At 46.6% G+C, this 22080-nt stretch overlaps 1 long non-coding RNA gene across 1 annotated transcript in view; it reads left to right on the top strand.

Moving 5' to 3' along the window:
* LOC142579769 (uncharacterized) overlaps positions 1-22080 on the top strand; it is a 30312-nt gene that overhangs the window by 1229 nt on the left and 7003 nt on the right. Inside the window, exons 2-3 of the long non-coding RNA XR_012827441.1 lie at positions 18321-18454; positions 19159-19197. This is a non-coding gene — a long non-coding RNA (uncharacterized LOC142579769). The remainder of the gene's footprint in view (positions 1-18320; positions 18455-19158; positions 19198-22080) is intronic.

Below are 22080 nucleotides of genomic sequence, written 5' to 3'. Positions count from 1 at the left end.
ATGCAAGAACGAATGCGTGTGTGGCCAAATTTCTGAGGAGGACTGTGCACCTTACATGCCGTGTGACTTTAAAAAAAAATAAAGAAATGTAATTCCACTAATGAGCACACAAAATCGATTTATACGGGTCGCGCACGGCAGTCATGAAGTACAAAGCAAACTCCTTGGCCTAACAAATTCAAGCACTATACATCAGAACAGGAAGTCAGCAGAACAATTATATGTATATCTTTACAAACTGGCAAGAACTCTTTGTCAAACCACCACTGAAATAAAAAGAAAAAAAAAGAAATAAAAATGGGCGTAACAGTACCACAAGCACCTATTATGTATATCAAACGCAGGTGTTTTTTCTCATTACAGCTGGAAAATATGCGTGAGCAAAGTACAATGTGATGACTTAAAAGGAAGCTATAGCTCGGGCCCAACTCCGACGCGGCCTATTCAAATACATGTAAAACGATAAAACGTTTTTCTGAGATAACCCCTGGACCGATTTTAATGAGATACGTTGCATTTGAGAGAGAAAGTTAAATTCTAGTGACTGTTGCAAGCGCAATTTCGATTTAGGTCCTAAATTTTGTTAATAAGATTTTCACAAATGTGAAAGGTTGAAAAAAATAGAAGCACGAAGTTTGCAGATTCATAGCTCTGCATAAAAACAGATATCGCGGTTCTGTAAACGGAATCCATTAGACCATTGAAAGCGGACAAATTCAATACGTCATTTTATATCTTACTAAATTTGTTACGTTGTTTACAAGGGTTCTGCAAAAGCTATATTTACATATTACTAAATTTTTTTAGATTCATGTGTAACATATTAATTTCGTCCGCTTTAGATGTACTATTAGATGAAATTCACGGGATTCTATTATCAATTTTCGTTGCTGAATTACAGAGTTGTAAACTTGATAGTTTCGTTCTTTGAAAACTTTCGATGTTTGCCAATTTTTAATAAAAAATTGACGACCTAAATGAAAAATCCGAAACCAACAGTCACTAAATTTTAAGTTCTCCTTTTAAATGTAACAAACCTTGTCAAATTTGGTGCAGTGGTTACCGAGGAAAACGAATTCTACTTTTACATGTATTTAGATAAAAGCACTCGAGCTAAAGCTTCCTCTTAAGACGAACGGAGAGGAATTACAATGATGATAAAGCACATGCATGTAAAAAAAGTACATCATAATCGCAATTACTCGTACGCACAAAGTTCCAAGGAAAAAATATTGTCGCAGAAGTATGGAATGAAAACCGGCGAGCTATCATCCTTGCATTAGCAAGGCAATCACTCACCGACTTTTGGTGAGCAATTGCCTTGCCATCTTCACTTTGGACGAGCATCGTTTTTCCTGTATATATAGAGCTTATTACTGCACTAACATGCAACGTTCAAGAACTACCATGAAACAATAACAAATTTCACGTAATACGTAGCTGCTTGACTAAAACAGAACGAAAAGAAAAACACTGCGTAGAGTGATAATTGATATTTCTCACGCTGGGGATTTACGGCAATGAATTAAATATACTATCTAGCCCCGTTCGAATCATCTTCTACTGCCCACTTGGACCATACATATAGAAAAAAATTATGGGGTTTTACGTGCCAAAACCACTTTCTGATTATGAGGCACGCCGTAGCGGGAAATTTCTACCACCTGGGGTTCTTAACGTGCACCTAAATCTAAGTACTCGGGTGTTTTCGCATTTCGCCCCCATCGAAATGCGGCCGCCGTGGCCAGGATTCGATTCCGCGACCTCGTGCTCAGCAGCCCAACACTATCGCGCGTTCGTTGCGCGGACGCTGGCGGACACCCGGTTTTAACGCGACTGCGTTAAGGAGCTCGTGTCGCAGACAAGCCGGTGTCGTCGGCCGTGACCGAAAAATGGCGGAAGGCAATTCATAAATAAAAACAACTTGCAAGGTGGGCTGGGTGGGAATCGAACCACGGTCTCCGGAGTGGGAGACGGAGACGCTCCCACTCAGCCATGAGTTTCTTTTTCCTCGCTGCTTCAAAGCGGGACAAAAGCGCCTCTAGTGAATGCGGTGTTGCCTTAAAAACGTGCCGTAGAAAGTTATACTGCGGTGTATATCGGTAATTATGAGCATGTAAATTACAAAAGTCGCAGTTAAACGCGTAGCGAAGTACGTTTCCGCTACATTTCATCTGCGCTTGGCGCGCGCGCAGAGCCATCTTGCGGCAAACGCAGAAGATCCCCTCCTCGCAATGTACGGCGCTGCCCCGACAGCTGGCGCGCCACTCGCCCGCTTCTAGAGGACGATCCCATCGAGGCGTCAGCGCCATGATCGCGTCTGCCTTCATGGCGCGTCGCGGCCCGGCTGTCCGTGCCGATCACGACGTTTGGCTCGCGCAGATCGTTTCTCCCTCCGAGACACCGAGTTCTTCGGTTCGTTCCGCTTGCTCAGGCGCACGTTTCGGCTTTGTGTGACTCAAGAGCATGCCGAGCGAATGAGTGGGCGGTGCCAACGGGGTGCGATTACGCTATCACGTTCCACTCTTGAAGGCGGAGCTTAAGCGTCCTCCAATTTTTTCCCGCAGAAAGTGTGTGTAGTAAAATTCTTTATGGCTTTACTTGCTTTGGTGCGCCAGCGATTCTTGCCGGCCGGTACCAATTGTAGTTTTAGCCAGGTGAACTGCTACTTTTAACACTGTTTTTTAAAAGTAACTAATTTTCGTCACAGCTAGAAGCCACCTATCTGTAACATGAAGCTACGAAAGGTGGTTACAACATCATTATTGAATATCATGGCGGGATCTCAGGGTGGCCCCCGCTGTGGGCGACTCCCTCGGCCGAAGTGACGATTTTCAGTTGTCCCCCGAGCTCGGTAGCAGTCCTAAGTAAGGCATCCCAGGTAAGTTTAGAGCGGGCTGGCAAGAGCGTTTTTAGGGGAGATGAACCCTCCCCAGAGTATGTGGTCTTGTGTTGCCAATTCAGTTGAGGTTACAATTTTGACACATGGGGTTAAATTCCCCATTGGTGATAATCGCCAGTATATGTAGGCTGAGAAAAGAGTCTGTCGGAAGCTGGCGGAGGACGATGGCCTGCGCTCTGGCAAGGTCCCGATGAGTCGCCGGATAAGTGCGCCTCATTTCTTTATACAAGTTTGTGAATTCGTTATATGTGGTCACCGCCGCACCCGGAGAATCCGAGTCAGCGTGGCGCGCCTCCCGGCTTGTTAACCCTCGTGCTATGCGGCGCGCTTCCTCGTTCCCAGGATTTCCGGAGTGGGTGGGGAGCCATGTATACTAGATTGATAAGTCTGTCCGCTTGATAGAAAGTGTGGCAATAATTGTTTAAGATTTATTGCATACTTTTGTTAACAGCGCCTTTACTGTAATTTAAGTTCGCGCTTTTTGAATCGCTCATGGTTGTATGAACGAAGTCATTCGTGATGGCTAGAGCGATCGCAGTCTCCTCCGCGTCAAGTGCGGAGAAGGCCTCGACCGTGGCCGCGTTTAAAATGGGGCCGCTCTCGGTCACTACGCTCGCAACGTATTTTCGGTTACCCTGCGCCGGCCGCATCCACATATGCAACGGAGTGGTCGTCCTTATACTTATCCCACAACTGCTTTGCGCTGGCCGTATACGACGACTGTCGTGCCTTCCTGGGAGCATGTCTTTAGGAATAGGTTTAGTGATCAGTTGTCGTTTTGCTATTTATGGCAGGGGGTTCGTCCCACCGAGGAGATTGTGGGATTTAGGCCCAGCTTGTCCATTATGTACCTGCCGCCCAGTGTACCGGACAGACGGAAAATCTGCAATAAAATTTTATTGATATCGGGTCATATTACGCGCTCTTATTGCTTGTGGAATATCGATCAGGGACAATGATGAAAGAAAACAATACTATAGAGAAATAAACCATGTTTATTGACTGCGTGGTGTGAAGGAGATGCATATGACCAATGCACTTCTAGGTAAATCTAAGGGTACGTAGACATATATAGCAAACACATACATGTAAGAGAAAAATTATCAAATATTCTAAATGCACTCATTGAAAAAGTGAAAACTCCTGACTGGAATAAGCGTGTTTCCTTTAAAAGCTGCACCAGCCCCAGGTGAACCAACCGACTTTCCGAGAAAAGGAAACAAGGCAATTATTGGACGTTAATATGGACCAACAGTGTTAGGGAAATATATATTACATATGTACTCAGACTGAATTGAGGAGACCGGGAAGTCTTTAACAATCTAATCTCAGCGGCTTGTCTGGCGATCTCCTTCAAGGTGCCAGCAGGCGAAATGAAGTGGAAACATATATAATAATAATAATAATAATAATAATAATAATAATAATAATAATAATAATAATAATAATAATAATAATAATAATAATAATAATAATAATAATAATCCTGGTTGCGCCCACTGCAGGGCAAAAGCCTCTCCCATACTTCTCCAACTACCCAGGTCATGTACTAATTGTGGCCATGTTGTCCCTGCAAACTTCTTAATCTCATACGCCCACCTAACTTTCTGCCGCCCCCTGCTACGCTTCCGTTCCCTTGGAATCCAGTCCGTAACCCTTAATGACCATCGGTTATTTTCCCTCCTCGTTACATGTCCTGCCCATGCCCCCATTTCATTTTCTTGATTTCAACTTAGATATCATTAACTCGCGTTCGTTCCCTCACCCAATTTGCTCTTTTCTTATCCCTTAACGTTACACCCATCATTACTTCTTTCCATAGCTCGTTGCGTCGTCCTCAATTTAAGTAGAACCCTTTTCGTAAGCCTCCAGGTTTCTGCCCCGTACGTGAGTACTGGTAAGACACAGCTGTTATACACTTTTCTCTTGAGGGATAATGGCAACCTGCTGTTCATGATCTGAGAATGCTTGCCAAATGCACCCCAGCCCATTCTTACTCTTCTGATTATTTCAGTTTCATGATCCGGATCCGCGGTCACTACCTGCCCTAAGTAGATGTATTCCCTTACCACTTCCAGTGCCTCGCTACCTATCGTAAACTGCTGTTCTCTTCCGACACTGTTAAACATTACTTTAGTTTTCTGCCGATTAATTTTTAGACCCACCCTTCTGCTTTGCCTCTCCATGTCAGTGAGCATGCATTGCAATTGGTCCCTTGAGTTACTAAGCAAGGCAATATCATCAGCGAGTCGCAATTTACTAAGGTATTCTCCATTAACTCTTATCCCCAATTCTTCCCAATCCAGGTCTCTAAATACCTCCTGTAAACACGCTGTGAATAGCATTGGAGAGATCGTATCTCCCTGCCTGACGCCTTTCTTTATTGGGATTTTTTTGCTTTCTTTATGGAGGACTACGGTGGCTGTGGAGCCGCTATAGATATCTTTCAGTATTTTTACATAAGGCTCATCTACACCCTGATTCCGTAATGCCTCCATGACTGCTGAGGTTTCGACTGAATCAAACGCTTTCTCGTAATCAATGAAAGCTATATATAAGGGTTGGTTATATTCTGCACATTTCTCTATCACTTGATTGACAGTGTGAATATGGTCTATTGTTGAGTAGCCTTTACGGAATCCTGCCTGGTCCTTTGGTTGACAGAAGTCTAAGGTGTTCCTGATTCTATTTGCGATTACCTTAGTAAATACTTTGTAGGCAACGGACAGTAAGCTGATCGGTCTATAATTTTTCAAGTCTGTGGCGTCCCCTTTCTTATGGATTAGGATTATGTTAGCGTTCTTCCAAGATTCCGGTACGCTCGAGGTTATGAGGCATTGCGTATACAGGGTGGCCAGTTTCTCTAGAACAATCTGACCACCATCCTTCAACAAATCTGCTGTTACCTGATCCTCCCCAGCTGCCTTCCCCCTTTGCATAGCTCCTAAGGCTTTCTTTACTTCTTCTGGCGTTACCTGTGGGATTTCGAATTCCTCTAGGCTAATCTCTCTTCCACTATCGTCGTGGGTGCCACTGGTACTGTATAAATCTCTATAGAACTCCTCAGCAACTTGAACTATCTCGTCCATATGAGTAACGATATTGCCGGCTTTGTCTCTTAACGCTCACATCTGATTCTTGCCTATTCCTAGTTTCTTCTTCACTGCTTTTAGGCTTCATCCGTTCCTGAGCGCTTGTTAAATTCTATCCATATTATACTTCCTTATGTCAGCTGTCTTAAGCTTGTTGATTAACTTGGAAAGTTGTGCCAGTTGTATTCTAGCTGTAGGGTTAGAGGCTTTCATACATTGGCGTTTTTTGAACAAATCTTTCGTCTCCTGCGATAGCTTACTGGCATGCTGTCTAGCGGAGTGACCACCGACTTCTGTTGCACACTCCTTAATGATGCCCATAAGAATGTCGTTTATATCTCGAACACTAAGGTCCTCTTCCTGAGTTAAGGCCGAATATCTGTTCTGTAGCTTGATCCGGAATTACTCTATTTTACCTCTTACCGCTAACTCATTGATCGGCTTATGTACCAGTTTCTTCCGTTCCCTCCTCAAGTCTAGGCTAATTCGAGTTCTTACCATGCTATGGTCACTACAGCACACCTTGCCGAGCACGTCCACGTCTTGTATGATGCCAGGGTTAGCGCAGAGCATAAAGTCTATTTCATTTCTAGTCTCGCCATTCGGGCTCCTCCACGTCCACTTTCGACTATCCCGCTTGCGGAAGAAGGTATTCATTATCGGCATATTATTCTGTTCCGCAAACTCTACTAATAACTCTCGCCTGCTATTCCTAGAGCCTATGCCATATTCCCCCACTGACTTGTCTCCAGCCTGCTTCTTGCCTACCCTGGCATTGAAGTCGCCCATCAGTACGGCGTATTTTGTTTTGACTTTACCGATTGCCGATTCCAAGTCTTCATAGAAGCTTTCGACTTCTTGGTCATCATGACAGGATGTAGGGGCGTAGACCTGTATGACCTTCAATTTGTACCTCTTATTAAATTTCACATGAAATCGTGTGGACATATGGCATCACGACAAACTTATTTGGCAGCTGGCATGGAATAGGATCGGGTGGAGTCTGGAGCTTCTTTAAAAGAGTTGAACCCACTGCGACTAGCACACTCGAAGGGAATCCCGAGGCTTTCAGACGAGACACTTGTAGGTCAAAACTGTGACCGACCCTGTGTGCACAAGACTTGGTCAGGGATGACTTGAGGCACGACGAAGCTACATCCCGTTTTACGAGTTTGGTGTGAGAGGAGTCAAAAGGTAAAATCGCCTTAGAACGTGGCAAATATGCCCAACAAAGGTGTTTGTCGCAGTTAAAATAGAGTGCTAACTCTAAAAAATAGAATGGCCGGGTCATTGTCAGAAACTTCCATTGTGAAAGATGACCAGAGCGAGCATTGTTTAAAACAAAGGAACATTCGCTCAGCTACTGCAGTACTAATGTCATTATGCGGAACATATAAAGAGACAAGAAAATCATCCACATATTTATGAACATTAAGACCAATGTCCTGGTTCAATTCTTGCTGAAGCAAACAGCCAAATTTGGCTAAGAAAATTTCAAACATAATGGGTGTCACACGTTATTCAATACATATACCCTTTTTCTATATGTGAATATTACTGTCAAAGTTAACAATGGTAGAGGTGAGGCAGCAGTCCCCCTCCCTCCGAAGTTTTTTTTTTGAATGACTTCTATCAGGCCACTTGAACGCGCCGTTGTTGCTATCACCTACACTATAGCTGTCATTAGTGAGCTAGTGATGCATGCCCCGTTGTTAGGCGAATATTATATTAAAAAAATTAAAACATTTTTTAACAATTCTCGATGCCAGCGCATGCGCAATAACGTTCCTGGTGGTTTGTCTATGAAAATATGCTTAGTTGTTACTGAGCGTCTCTCCTGTCCACGCCTCCTTTTTCCGCAACGCTTCTGCGCTTGCCTTTGCAAAAACCACACTCATACTTCCGAGAGGCGACAGTTACAATGGTGAATTGGAAGAAAAAGTTTGCAAATACTTCTTCAGAAGTTCAAGCGTCTGACCGGTAAGTATTTTAGCATGACTAGGGTAAAATTTAATCAATTTCACAAATATCACAATTCCAAAAGAACTGGCGCACTGCATTGATTTTTTCAGGTGACAACTATTTTTGCTAAAAGCCTCTGCGCGTTAATACAACCTGAGGGAGCTTAAATCTAGGTCACAGGGAATCAAAAAATATAGCGGCGAATATAACATTGCAATTTTCTATCCCGTGAACATGAGCGAAAACTGCAAATTGAGAAGGTTTGCTCGAAAGGAAAACTTTCACGGCCGTAACCCTGCTTCCCACCGCGAGTCGTAAGAAAAAAAAAGGCGCACTGAAAAAGAAACAATAAAGCATAGAATAAGCTGCACGATGAATAGACGCTTCGTCGATATTTGAAGCAGATCGTTAGTGCATATCAAGAAACGTGCAGTGGATAACAGTGACGCATTTGGTAAACGACTGACTGACGCAAGTAAGGCTCAAAGGATAAGTTTGTCTTTGTTCACACCGACATTGCAGCACGTATTGCGCAATTAAATCGCCTGCTATGCGCAGCAACCGCATTCGATTGAAGTCGCCAACGAAGCGACGCGCCATTTTTATTTCAGGACCGAAAAAAAAAACAAGGTATTCACTTAAGTACAGCGGCGGTTTACGTGTCGGCAAACAGTTAATTCACATACGGCGAAAGCAAATGTCACAGAGTTCAAGCCCACGACTGCACATGTCAAACTGCGCTCGCATGAATATCGCGCACGTTTGGGCCCCTTCGACACGCGCAAAAGCGCGCGCAGAACGTCTTGCAGGCGACACGAAGACAATGACTAATCTACGTTCGAGAGTAGCTATTTCAAAAAGCAAAAAGAAGCAACAATGTGACGTCACATCCTGTAAAAAAAAAAAGAGTTCCTCTCCTTCCTCCATGGTTGCTCACCTCGTCGCACGCAGGAAGGAAACTCAGGAGAGGCCCTGACGTCACTCTTTGTGAAGCTAAACTGAAGCCGGAAGTTGGCGTTGCTCATGGCGTTGCTCCGCCTATCGGGCCAGCTCTCCTCTCTCGTTTACATTTCTCGCGAAACCACACCGCGCTGCGCGCAACCGTACTGCTCGGACCCGCGTGCTCCGCAGCAATACAAATATCTAGGTGTGACGCTATCATCCGACTGCTCATGGTCTGCTCATGTGGATGACGTCATTGTAAAAGCTGGTAGGGCACTCAATTTTATTCAGAGGAACTTGAAATGTTCACAGCCGAACTTGAAGAAAACTGCTTACCTAACATGTGTTAGACCAATCTTGGAATACGCCTGTGCCGTCTGGGACCCCGCGCAAAAGAACTTGATTGATAAGCTGGAAAGAATTCAAAACCGAGCTGCTAGGTTCGTCCTGGGGCGGTATGGGCGGAGAGAAAGTTGTACTAAAATGAAACTTGAATTGAATTGGGAACTGCTTTCTTCTAGACGGAAAAAGTTGAGACTGAAGTTTTTATACCTCATATTTAATAATAAGACTGGAATTAGTAGTAAAAGCTACTTGAAAGAACCACATTATATTTCTAGGCGTAATGACCATTCACTTAAAATCCGCGAATACCGTGCCAGGACGTTCTTGTTTGCGGATTCCTTTTTTGTCAGAACTATTGTGGAGTGGAATCAGCTGTGTGAAGAGCAAGTGTGCTGTACGAATGAAGATTTGTTTTTTTCCCTGCTGTAACCCCCCTGCTATAACGCTTTCGGGCAATGCGGGGTAATTCTTGAATAAAGAATAAATAAAGAATAAAAATACTAAACAATCGTTAGCACGTTAGCATGATCCCGCCGAAGAGGGCAAAATTTTCCGCGGATATTCCTTCGTTCGTTGCCATTGCCGTGGCGCGGTACATTGCGTACAGCGCTGCATGCGCGTTCATTTTACGAACGTCAGTTCCTCCTGTCCCACTTGGCCACATCAACATCCGGTAGAGCACGGTCCAGATAACGCAGCGCAACAAAACACGGAGACCAACGCAAACCTGCCCGCACGGCGCCTTTGCCACTGTATGAAACCTACGGAGGAAAACGTGTAAGCACACAGAACAAAAACGAAACCGCCATTGTGGCCCGAAAGGCGTGGCCGCTGCAACAAAGAAAAAAAAACAGCAAAAAAAAAAAGGAGAACCTTTGCGTCATTACCTCCACACTTTTCTCCTAGCGCGTGGAGGGGGTAGGGCCTCTCCTCAGTTTCCTTCCTCCATGCCTCGTCGAGTGGGATTAACGGACGAGACGTTCATTTGAGGGATCGCTAGCCGTTTGTGCGCAGGCGCAAGTAAGAGCGGGCGCGAGAAAGAAAATCTGGGGGCTTTTGCTCCTTGAATATATGACTCTGTCTAGGCACTACGGAGGAGGTTTCTTAGCGCGTGTTGTAGGCGTTTTCCCTAGACGTGCCGGTATTGCGGAGTGGGGTCGAGTTTGTTCATCGTGGCTGGGACGTTGGCTGCCAGCGCGGTAAAATAAATGAAGCAATGGGCACTGACGCCCGATTTGGCGACCGTTGTGTCGGACGGACTTTCTCGAACCTGCGGCGCTCGTGCTAAGTAAGTCATGGCGGACACTGGAAAACACTGGAAAAGCTGGCGCCACCGTCGGCGTGACGTGACATGAGGGAGCCGCGACGACGCGGCCGTGACACAGCGGCCGCGTCGTCTGCTATGGAAGCGCCGAAGCGAGCTGAAAACGAAAGCTTAATGTCCCACCTGCGCCGCAGTTCAGATTACGTGGTGAGGCTTTACCGCCTTCGGTGTCAACTTGACAACATCTTAAACTACTATAATAGGTAGTGGCTGCCTTTGGAGGCGTGCAGCATGGTAGGCTAATGCTCAGTGCCGCTGTGCCGGACGTACGCAACAGAGCCCCGGTGTAAGCCTCATTCACACGTACCGCAGCTAGGGCAAGGAGCTGCGTGAAGCATGGCTGGCGAAACTTAGAACCGGCAGACAGCCATCGGCTACAACTCGGTTATGCAGCAAGCACACACGCGAGGAAGATTTCTGCTATGGCGCCGGGACTGCGCGATGTTCGGCGAGTGGCAGAAAACGCGCACTGAGACACTCGCCCGCGCCCGCTGTCCGCCTAATGTCAGGACGGTTTGGTCTATGAACTTGTTGATTCTAGACACTTGCAAGTTCACTGGAACGAAAGGGAGCGGTAAGACGCATATTAAAGAAAAGCACGGCATATGGTCATGTTTGTGTTACGAATTAACGCACTGGATTACGAAAAAGAAGCAGTGCGAAATAGGCCGCTGACAGTATACAGTGCGAAGCAACTTTACACATAATATTGAAACGTCCAAGAATATAGAAGAAAAAAATACTGAATTGTCGCGACGGCACATCACAGTCGCCGTAGGCGTCGAGGTCCCTTGTTAAAACGAAATTGTGTTTGAACAGTTCTGATAACGTCCACGCAATAATGATTGCTTGTGGACTGTTAATGCTCATATGCTGCGGCCTAAAGCTCACAGTACGGTGCGAAAACACTCTCAGTGAAAGCGAAACATTTTTGCGCGGACATGCAAACAGACGCGCAGTCGGTCACCGCAAACCCGTGTGATCGCCGCATGCATTGAGGCTTCGTTCTGTTATGCGCCCTTTGGTTGCACAGACCGCCCACTGTAAGAACATATTTCACATAGTTTGTGCTCAGCGATTGCCGACCTTTCAGGTAAGAAGCCGGTTCGGGAGACTCCATCGCGGCGACCGCGCGTGATCCTTCATACTACGCGAGGGCGGCGCTTCCGACAGATGGCGACTCCTTAAGTTCTCGCCGCCAATATTCAAGGAGCAAAAGCCCCCAGATTTTCTCTCTCCCAACCGCTCTTACTCGCGCCTGCGCACAAACGACTGGCGATCCCTCAAATGAACGTCTCGTCCGTATACACTCGCGTGAGCTGCAGATATGGGGAGTGCTTAAAGGGAAGCTGAAGAGTCTGTCGAATTCAATAAGACGCTCATATACGGATGCGAGAACCCTATAAACCATGTAGGCAAAATTTGGGTTTTTTTTCAATTAGGAGCGACGTAATCGTCGGTTAAAATTGCGCTGTAGCTCCGCCCCCCGTCGAATGCCGCGCGCTGCTGCTGACGCTGACGATGCGAGCGGAGACCGGAAACCGCGGTGTTGTGACGTCAACTCTAGTGTTTTGTTCCTTCGCAGCCTGCGCGACCGTGCCTGATCGTGCTTGTTTCTGCGTGCGTGCCATCGTAATCTGCTTCGATCGACCCTGCATTCCTTTGTTAGTGCGTCTGCGTGTATGTAGAGTGGTAGTCAACGTGCGCAGCATCAACTGAAGTGGTGGGCCGATCATGCCGCCTTTCTGTGCAGCCTACGGTTGCACGAGCACCAGCGGCCGACGGAACGAGTAGTGTGCGGATGGCGCACAGATGAAGGTCACTACACGTACTGCATGAACCGGGAAGCTTTTCACGCGTTTAAACCGTCTTTGTAGATTGCCGACAGCTTTGGACAGCGCACAAATGCCGACGATCGCATCCCCGCTTACGTTCCACGAGGAGGCATGCAGGAACACAACACTACAGTTGTTTGACCGGAAACGACCTCACCATATCGGCGAAAGATCGGCGAGGTCACTAGATCGCTTTGCAAAAAACATACTCACCAAAGAGCATTTCCAACGCGAGGAGATCCCAAGACTTTGCTTTCGTTCGCGTCGAAAGCACTGCTCGCACCAGCATCGTTTGCTTCTTCGAGAGGCCGGCTCTTCGCAATCGGCTCGTACATGTAGGGAGTAACGCCGAACTCCTCAGAAAAACGCAGTCTCTCTAAATTTTCCATTACCTCTTAATTTTCCATTACAGCACCAAACTACCTGGCACCGCGCTTCATGTGTAGCGGCAGCGGTCGGTGACTAGAGTTGACGTCACGAGGCGCCCGACCAATCACAGGCGGAAACGAGACGCGCGAGCTGGGCGTGTCCGCTGCTGCACTTTTCGTCGAAATAAAATATATTTGCGCTTTCTTTCGCTCAATTTCGATACGATATTCGAATTCGGAGGGTTGAAAGCCATTATGTACACATGTTCGCTCATTTTTTCTGGAAAACCTTACAGCTTCGCTTTAACGCCTGCTTCACCTGCGCTGCGGATCCGCCCGGCATTGCGCTATCTACGGCATCGGCCCACGTATGGGGAGAGCTTAGCGCCTGCGTCACTTACGCCGCGGGTCGGCCCGGCATTGCACTATCTCCGGGATCGGCCCACGTATGTGGAGTTTTTTGCTTACCACGCCAACGACACGAAAATTTCCTTGGACGGTAGATATATGCAACTTCGCTGTAAAATATTAAAGTGATAAAAACATTCTGATCTGCCATGCAGTAGCAAAATGCATAGATTACGCTTGTAACCCCCAGAGGAAGGGTGACGTAACGGTTCTTATGACATAACTCTGAAGCACCAGCTCATATCAGCAAATGCGCAAGCATGTCCAAAACAGTAAGCTTATGCAAAACGCCGCTGCAACTGTAATTCCACATCTTAGCCGTTATATTCGATTCCGATGCATAACTCGCCGCTTGACAATTCACCGAGTTCGTACACATAAGCACCCTTTCACATTGGCACCGTGCCCGAAAACCTCAACACGAGATACAATATCAGACATATAATCACACCATCTCAATAGATGAGCAAGAACAGCTCAGTATCATTCAGCCTAAAATATGAATTCCGCATTGTTACGTTTCCCCTACGACGCGCGGTATGGACGTCAGACTCTCGAGTTTTGCAAGACGCGTAGCGCCGCCTGCCGGTGCGAAGAGGCAGTAATTGAGTAGTGCGAAGCCCGACTCCCTTGCTAAGTTGCCTATGCAGCTAGCGACTGTGAAACAACGATTTAACTAGATTTTGGTCCATATGGCGAGTGTTTTGCGCATTTAACACCCAGACAGAGAGCTATGAATTTCTACGCTAGTCGGACGCGCCGCCGAACTGCCATAAAGCGCTTGCTGGCTCATTCGTCAGACTGATGGCGGAAACGACGGCAACCGCGATAGCTCCGCGCGCTACGAAGAAACGCCGCAATCGACGCTACTGTTGTGTTGTAAATTGCAGTGAACGGGAAGGACCGAATAACAACGTTCAGTTTTGCAGATTTCCATCGCGATCGTATGAAGGGGAAAGGCGAGAGCGCTGGATACGGGCCGTTCAACCTGTTGGGTAATCGGATTACTTGCATTCCCCACAACACAGCGGCTCGCATGAGAAAGTGCGACAATTTTTTTCTTCTGTAATTGTGTTGCGTAGCCCTGACGGAGGACTGTGGTAACCAAGCGAAAACTCAAGAATCTGCAGCCGCCACTTCGTTGGTAACAGAAAAAAACAACGTTGCGAACCATCCTGCTTATGTGCCATCGATATCTCCGCCTTTTAACAGACGTCCGCCTCCGCTTAACTCAACAAGTGGAACGGAGAGATTTGGCAGGTCACTTTTACCAAACATTTTGGTTCGTTTATGAATTCAAAATCCTGCTCTAGAGCATTGTTGTATCGCGAACTCATTTCTACTTTCGGTATTTTGTATGTCCTGCGCCGATACAACAAGCACGCTTCGCAATGTGCTGAGCCTGCTCGACTGCGTTTTACAAATGTGAGCAATAAAGTTCTTGTAGAAGCACTGGATGAGTAATTGCGAAATAACGCACGTGTGTAAAGAAAAGAATGTCGCGTTTATTTACATTTATTTGTGCGCGCTTGTTGCTCGAAGCGTCTGCAAAAAGTTCAAATTAAGGTACTGGGCGACGCTGTAGCTCCTGCGAGAAAGAAAGATGCAGCGCGTAGGCACTGTAGGAAGCTTACTTTCGTTATGTTCACACGCTATTTGCTGCCTTGGAAAATGTTTTCTGTTTGTTGCCCTGCAAAAGGCTATGAAAGGATTTACTCTTTGTAAATAATTGCGAGACAAAACATTACGATAAAATACATAAAAATATAGGAGATACTTAATAAGTCTTGTGTTCAGGACATATTCAATATGAACCAATTTGAAATGCTTAGATTTTTATGCTGATATGCCTATAGACAAACCTGATGCTCTCTGTATATACTTGCGATTTGCAGCACGCCGAAATAACACTTGAGCCTTTATTTTACATTGTACACGTACTTCGCCCTGCTGAGCTTCCTTTCCGAAGCGTGGACGGGCGGAAGAAGCTTTCCAGGTCCTTGATTTTTAGGAAACCGTGCCTCAACACAAACGAAAGAGAAGGGTCCATTGTGGCCTATGCACCTTCGCTTGCGGACAGCTCTCCTTGCACTACTCAGTTCGCGCCAAGGCTCCGATGGGGGCGCTGGTGACGGGTTTTTCCGCAGCGCCGCCTGGGCAGAGTCTGAGGTCTATAGCCGGCGCGGATGCAACGGACGCCGGGGCTTCGTTCAAAGCGGCGGACATTTTGGCCCGTTCAGCGCTTCCGCAACGCCTCCCCGCCAAGCGCGTCCAGGCATGTTTCAATGCCACGTGTCTTCGTGTGTGTGTGCATGTTGGTGCCCACGCTTGTCAAAGCGCGGCAGCCGGGGAGAGGAGCTCCCCAACTGTGAAGCGAGGAGGTCCCTACGGCGCCGGCCCGGCGGATACGTCACTTCTTGTCTCAAGGTGACTCTCAACGTGTCCGTGCCCCGCCGTCACGTGCGCCCCATCCGGAGCCGTTCCTTCTTGCCCTCGACTCCGAGAGTATAAAAGCAGCTGCCCCCGGACGCCGAGAGGCTCCGATTTCTTGCGTCGAGTAACGTGCTCTCCCGTCTCTTCACTTAGGTCGACCTGACCGGTCACTCTTTTGCGATGCTAGAATAAACAAGTTGTTCTGTTAGCAGTCGACTCATGCTTTGCCAGGACCTTCGGATGCTTCCAGTTGTGCCCCAGGCCGCCAGGCCAACGCTACCCTTGGGGCTTGCGACCCAGATGCAACAGCATGCGTTTTCAGTAAGTTCAATTAACGCGCCCGACTGACCTCTTGCAGCATGCAGCTGAATGCCTGCGGCAAAATTTCTAACTAGTACTGGCATTGCACGTAACTTCAGTGGTCGCAGGTTGCCCATGGGCGAAAGGCACCGTCAAGCGCGTGGCTTACTATAACTAAAGCATGCCGCCAGCAATACGACGCCTTCTATTATGTGTATCCTTATTTGAACAGCATTCCGTACACAGTAGACTGCCAAACTGAATAAATTCAAACACACAAAACGCATGCTAAGCACGATCCGCATAGGCTCGACATCATGGGCTGGTAGACAAACCATTTTATGCGTCCCCTCGCCTCAGGTCTTATCGAACATACCATGGTTCTGGCAGCGTTTGCGATTTTCAAAGCTCTTGCGGATAGCGGCAAGTGATAAAATCGCGACGGCTAGCTTTTTAGACGGACAATGAGAGACACAGCGCGCTTGCCTAGTCCGTTGTCGATCGCATCGGCTCAACGTCGCGACGATTTCCTGGCGATAGCATGTCATATACGCAGAATGTGCACGTAAGTTCGAATTCACTTACCGTGGAGTATTCAACGGTATATCCAACGTTATATCCAACGAATGACGAACGACTGTCCCGTGTTCGCGGCGACGTGGGATGGCTGACACACGGTCTTCCTTGGATGTCCTTCGACGCTGCTCGCTGGACGGATCACCTTTCTCCGGTGCTGTGCTGTTCCGCGATTTGCGCGCACGTGGTAAGGCAACTCCGAGTGAAAAAAAAATTGTCCGACGAATAAGCTTCATGGTAATGTGATCTTTGAGCGCAGCTGCTGCCTTACTTCAACAACAGGCAACCGCAACAGAACACGCGTACAGAACTTGTTCAACCCCGCTGTTGAACAAGCTCAATCCTGTAAACACCTAGGCGTCACCTTATCCTGCGATCTTTCCTGGCGCGCACACCTCAGCTAAGTCATATCATCAGCTATCAGATATCTCGGTTTTTTAAAGCGTCACTTGCGACATGCCCCACAGAAAATAAAAGTTATCGCGTTTAAATCTCTAATCAGATATAAACAGGAATATCCGGCGTCTCCGTGGAGTCTGCACGAAGTATACTTAACGAATTAGAAACCGTGCAAAATCGTGCCGCTAGGTTCATCCATTCTTCGTACTCATACGACATAAGCATATCATCCCCCAAGAGCGAAACTGGTCTTCTAAATCTTTCTGTGCGTCACCGCATCGCCAGCCTCTGTTTGCTTCAATTTTTTTATTGGAGAGCTTCATCGATGGCGCAACCTACACCATCCGAACGACGCACATATCCAACCGCATTGCCCATACGTATCAAATTGAAGACTCACGTGGTCGCACTACCATATTCGCTGCCTCATTTTGTTCTTCCTACAGCAGTGGACTGGAATGGCCTTCCCTGCGACATTGCAGCCATCACGCCTCCATCAACTTTTGCGGAAAACGTCAAAGCACACCGTTCCACGTGAATACTGTTCTTTGCAACTTTCATTTGTTGGCCTCTCTCTTACGTGCGTCGACCCCTTAAAGACTTCATAAACGACGGTCTTTAAGGTAATACAGTGAAGCGAAGTGAACAAAGATTCTGTGCTCAAGCACTTTTAGCGAGAAACGTGCACAATGGTGAAAATTATTCCCCCCCCCCAACCCGCCAAAAAAAGAAACAACAAAAAAACTTGCATTTCGCAGCTCATCGGGGCAGTCGAATACGATGAGAATATTTGTTTGATGATCCTGTTTTCTCTACCTGTCCATCATTTAGTTTTTATTCACTTTATGTTGTAATTATTCAGGTAGCTAGAAACAATATTTTTTTTCTCATTTTCTTTTAAGGGCCACGACGGGTTTAATATTTATCAAACCATATGCCATGAGAACACCGACTGTGACTTGCGAAAACTTATGTTTGAGGAAATATTTGGCAGAGCTTGGTCCTGACAAGCAGCGAATTATTCGTCCGTAACGGCCACTGTACACAACTTCCCTATCGTAGAACTGGTACATATAGAAGGCACGAACAATAAAGTTACGCTGAGAAGTCACATTTTAGGTGCACATATATTTTGTCATTGATCATATCTTTACCCGTGCAAAAAAAAAAAAAGGAAAGCCTTCGATCATGGTCTCCGCGCGTTCATACATAGACTCTTACATATTCACCATTGAATAGACGTGAAAACAATTTTATAAATGCCAGGAAATAATTAGTTGTAGAGCTCGATCTTCAGTTTGGAAAAGGTGTATTGTGCTGACGTATTAAGGAATATTAGGAAATATAGCCCGCAATTCGTGAAAGCACGTTTCCAGTTGAGAAATGTGAGAATTTGGGAGCAAACATAAACGCCGTGCTTCTACTGCTGCACAGAGCTTGCCCACGAGCGTCGACCAAACTGATGTCATCTACGAAGACTCTCCAGATCATGCTGTTGCCAGTTGTTTCATTGCTTCTCCGAGCCACATATGCTGCCGAAGATGTGGAAGCTAGGCGAGATCGACAAGGTAGTAATATCTCCTTTCTGTTCTCTTCTTACGAAAGGCAAATGTTAGAAAATTATATGAATTGATGTCTTTGTCTTAGTCACGGTGCCGCTATCTCCACTTTAAGATTGGTCCCTTGATAATCAGTCGTAAATACATCCTACAGTCACCCGAATTGCAAAAAGGTTTCATATTTTTTCATATTAAAACGGGATCAGTATTATTTTGCCGACTGTATTTATGCGCGTTCATTGAAAATTGAAGAAAAGAAACAAGGGGTGCCAGACATCGAACACAGGAACCCAAACACAGAGCGTGTACGTCAACTACGTGTAAGCCGCCTAAGTGATAGCGTACAGAAAATGGATCAAATACATCGTGAAGGATGTACAAGTAGTTGGTATACGTCCTCCAAGTTTGTGTTTTCGTCCTCGTGGTTTTGCACTCATTTTTATTTCTCTTTTTGACACGAATTACCAACTATCTATGAACTGGGTTTCGCCTTACATATTTGAGGTGGGCGAATAATATCGTTAATGGTGCTTCTTTTTGGCGATCAGTGTAAAGCGACTCGTAAAAGTGTTAGTTTTGTGAATAGCATACTTACACAGAAAGAGAAATAAAATTACGTCGCAGGAATTTGCACTCATGAGGATGTCTGCGGCTAAGCAGATAAAGAGATTCTTGCTGCATTCAGTTTTTGATTTGGACTCGTTCTTTTCCAGGATGTGACAAACGGCGCGATATTTGCGGATATCCTGATAGTATGTATATTTGTTTTCATTATGTGCGCTACATTTCGGTCATTGCTCCCACATTGTGAATGACCCAAATAGTTCTTCAACATTGTTTATAAGAAATGCCGGTTAATGTATTATTAGACATATTATATCACAGAATAGTGTGTCGAATTATTAAAATATGTGATTTCAGAAAAACTGACTTTTTTTTACCGGGAATTGTTCATAGCAGTAGCGGAAATCAAAATTTTCGCTATATTAAAAATGAAAATAAATCCTTCACAATATTTAGTAAAATAATTTTAATCAGCGAAATTGTTTGGCGTGTTGCTATGCCAATGCCAAAGTCAGCCAGGACTTAATGCATTTTGCTAGAAACTACATGCCTAGGGCTACATTAAAATGTAACGACCAATGAAATGTGCTCTGACATACATTGCTCTACCAATTTTAGGTACTTCTGTTAATAGAAAGCGGAACGTATGATTGATTAGGTGCACATGACGATGGCATAAGCTTCCTTGATGTAAGAGCAACCAGACCCTTACAATAGAAGATAGAGGAGAAAAGGATGCATAGAAAGGCAGGGAGGTTAACAACAGATAGTTCCGGTTGGCTACCCTGCACGGGGAAAAGGAGATGGGGGATAAACAGAGAACATACAACATCGTTTATGCATGGTGGAGTTACAGCGATGGACAGCCTTCTACGAGCCGCTAGACCCCCACAAGCCTCTATCTCGCTTATGGTGAATGGTAAGAGGCCCCCGTATGCCTCCCGTTTAGCTGTTCCCATTCAAATCTCTCGCCCTCTTCCAAGAGCGACTACATGTTGCTGTGGCAGCATGTGGCATGTGGCATGTGGCTGCGGCAAGTGTCTTTCGATACAGCGCTGTTCTTTCTAGCTCCGGTTTATTTCTGTGAAAACCTAAGTTCATCCACTGGTCGTCGCTCCCTGCTCGGTTGTAATGGAAGTGGACGACCCCGCACGTCTGCTGGCGACGGCAGCGTCAGCGGCGGCCGGCTCCAGGAAGCGGATCGGTCAGCAGAGCGACACCGACAGCGAGGACACCCATGTCTACTCTCTCAGCAGTGAGGACACTTCCGATGACGACTTCCAGCTGGTGCAGAGCCGCGGAGCGAAGAGAAGGAACACCAGGACGTCCTCGTCGTCAAGCACGCAAACAGTGAGACAGACGCAGAGGCCGGACGCCAATGCCATCATATTTGTGCCCCTGCTTCACACCGTCAACATGAAGCTACTTAACAGGCAATCTGTGTCGATGTCACTGGAAGCCCTGGTGCCAAATGAAATATCGGACATTCGAGTGAACACCGGAAAAAATCTACTGGCAGTTGATGTCCAGCATGCGGCAGCTTTGACCGATCTACGCAGCGTAACGGACCTCGACGGCATTCAGGTGCGCTCTTACATCCCTCTGGGATCTGACGTAGTCACCGGCGTTATCTACGACGTAGACGTCGCCATCCTTAATAACGATTTGCCGATTCTTATCAAGCCAGCCAATGATGAGGTCATCGTTGATGTTAAGCGGCTAGGCAGTTCACGCTGCGTGAAGATTGCATTCAAGGGTAAACATATACCCTCGCATGTTAAGGTGGGACACTTCAGACATGCAGTGCGGTCTTTCATTGCGAAACCTCTTCAGCGTCGCAAATGCATGAAACTGGGACACGTGAGCAGCGCCTGCGAAAATCAGGCAGCGTGCTCCCGCTGCGGAGAGCCCCACGCTGCAGATAAATGTGGCGCGACTGTAATGAAATGTTCAGACTGCGGAGGATCACGTGAAGCTTCATCGAAGAAATGCCCACATACTGAAAACGAAATGGCCACCTTGAAAGAGATGGCGAGAGATCATTGATCTCATCGCGAAGCCGCCGATAAAATCAGGAAGCGACGTTCGCGTCGCCGGCGCTCCTCAAGGAACGGTGTTGTCTCTGCAACGCGCATGCCACTTCCTACAACACCACCTCCTCCTCCACCGCCCAAGTCAGACAATGTGGAAAGGACCGCGAAGAGCAAGTCCACTCAGAAGACCTCATCTGCCGAATCTTGGCCGGCTCTACCGAAACGACAACATTCACCAACAGAATCACAGCAAACTTTCGCTGGACAACCCCCGACGTCTACTGTCGGCGATTTGTGCGACCAAGACAGGCAGGTGGCTTATATGCTGCAATCGCTAATTAATACAATGCGCATTATACTGAACAAGCTGCAAACACCAGCAGCTCGAAGCGCTCTGCAAATACTGGATGCACTAAATCCAGTGCTTGCTAGCATCGTTTAAGCATCATGGCTCGACCAATAGTCCCTTTCCGCACTGAACTTAAAAGTGCGCCGATCTTTCAATGGATTGCCAGGGGTCTAAGGAACCGTATATCAGACTTTCGCCAATTCATTTTCGCAAATCGCTTCCCCATACTGGTCATTTGCGAACCAAATACATCAACTGCACTCAGACTGTCCGGTTATGAATCTTTCGTCTCGTCCACATGCGGTGCGAGCACAAAAGTGATCATTTACATCCCCACGGACTTAACATATGTCGCCAACGCGATAGAGCCTCATGACGACAACCAATACGTCTGCCTAAATGTCCAAAAGAAGAATGTGTCATTTACACTAATTGGAGCCTACATATCCCCAGCGGGTCACATGGCGGCGAACGGCTTAAGAAAATATTACTAATGAACAATGGCCCCTAGGTTATCACAGGTGACTTCAACGCGCATCACCAGCTATGGGGAAGCACTAAAATCGACTGCAAAGGCAGGAGCCTCGCCTCCTTTGCTGCCGACCATGATTTGTGCTGTGTGAATAACGGCAGCCCTACATTTCTGCGAGGCACGACCTATAGTAGCTACTTGGACTTAACTTTGGTGT

Source organism: Dermacentor variabilis, chromosome 4 (genome assembly GCF_050947875.1).
Source record: "Dermacentor variabilis isolate Ectoservices chromosome 4, ASM5094787v1, whole genome shotgun sequence".
Taxonomy (NCBI): Eukaryota; Metazoa; Arthropoda; class Arachnida; order Ixodida; family Ixodidae; genus Dermacentor; species Dermacentor variabilis.
The sequence above is the reverse complement of the archived record's forward strand: the minus strand, read 5'-3'. Positions and strand labels throughout refer to the sequence as shown.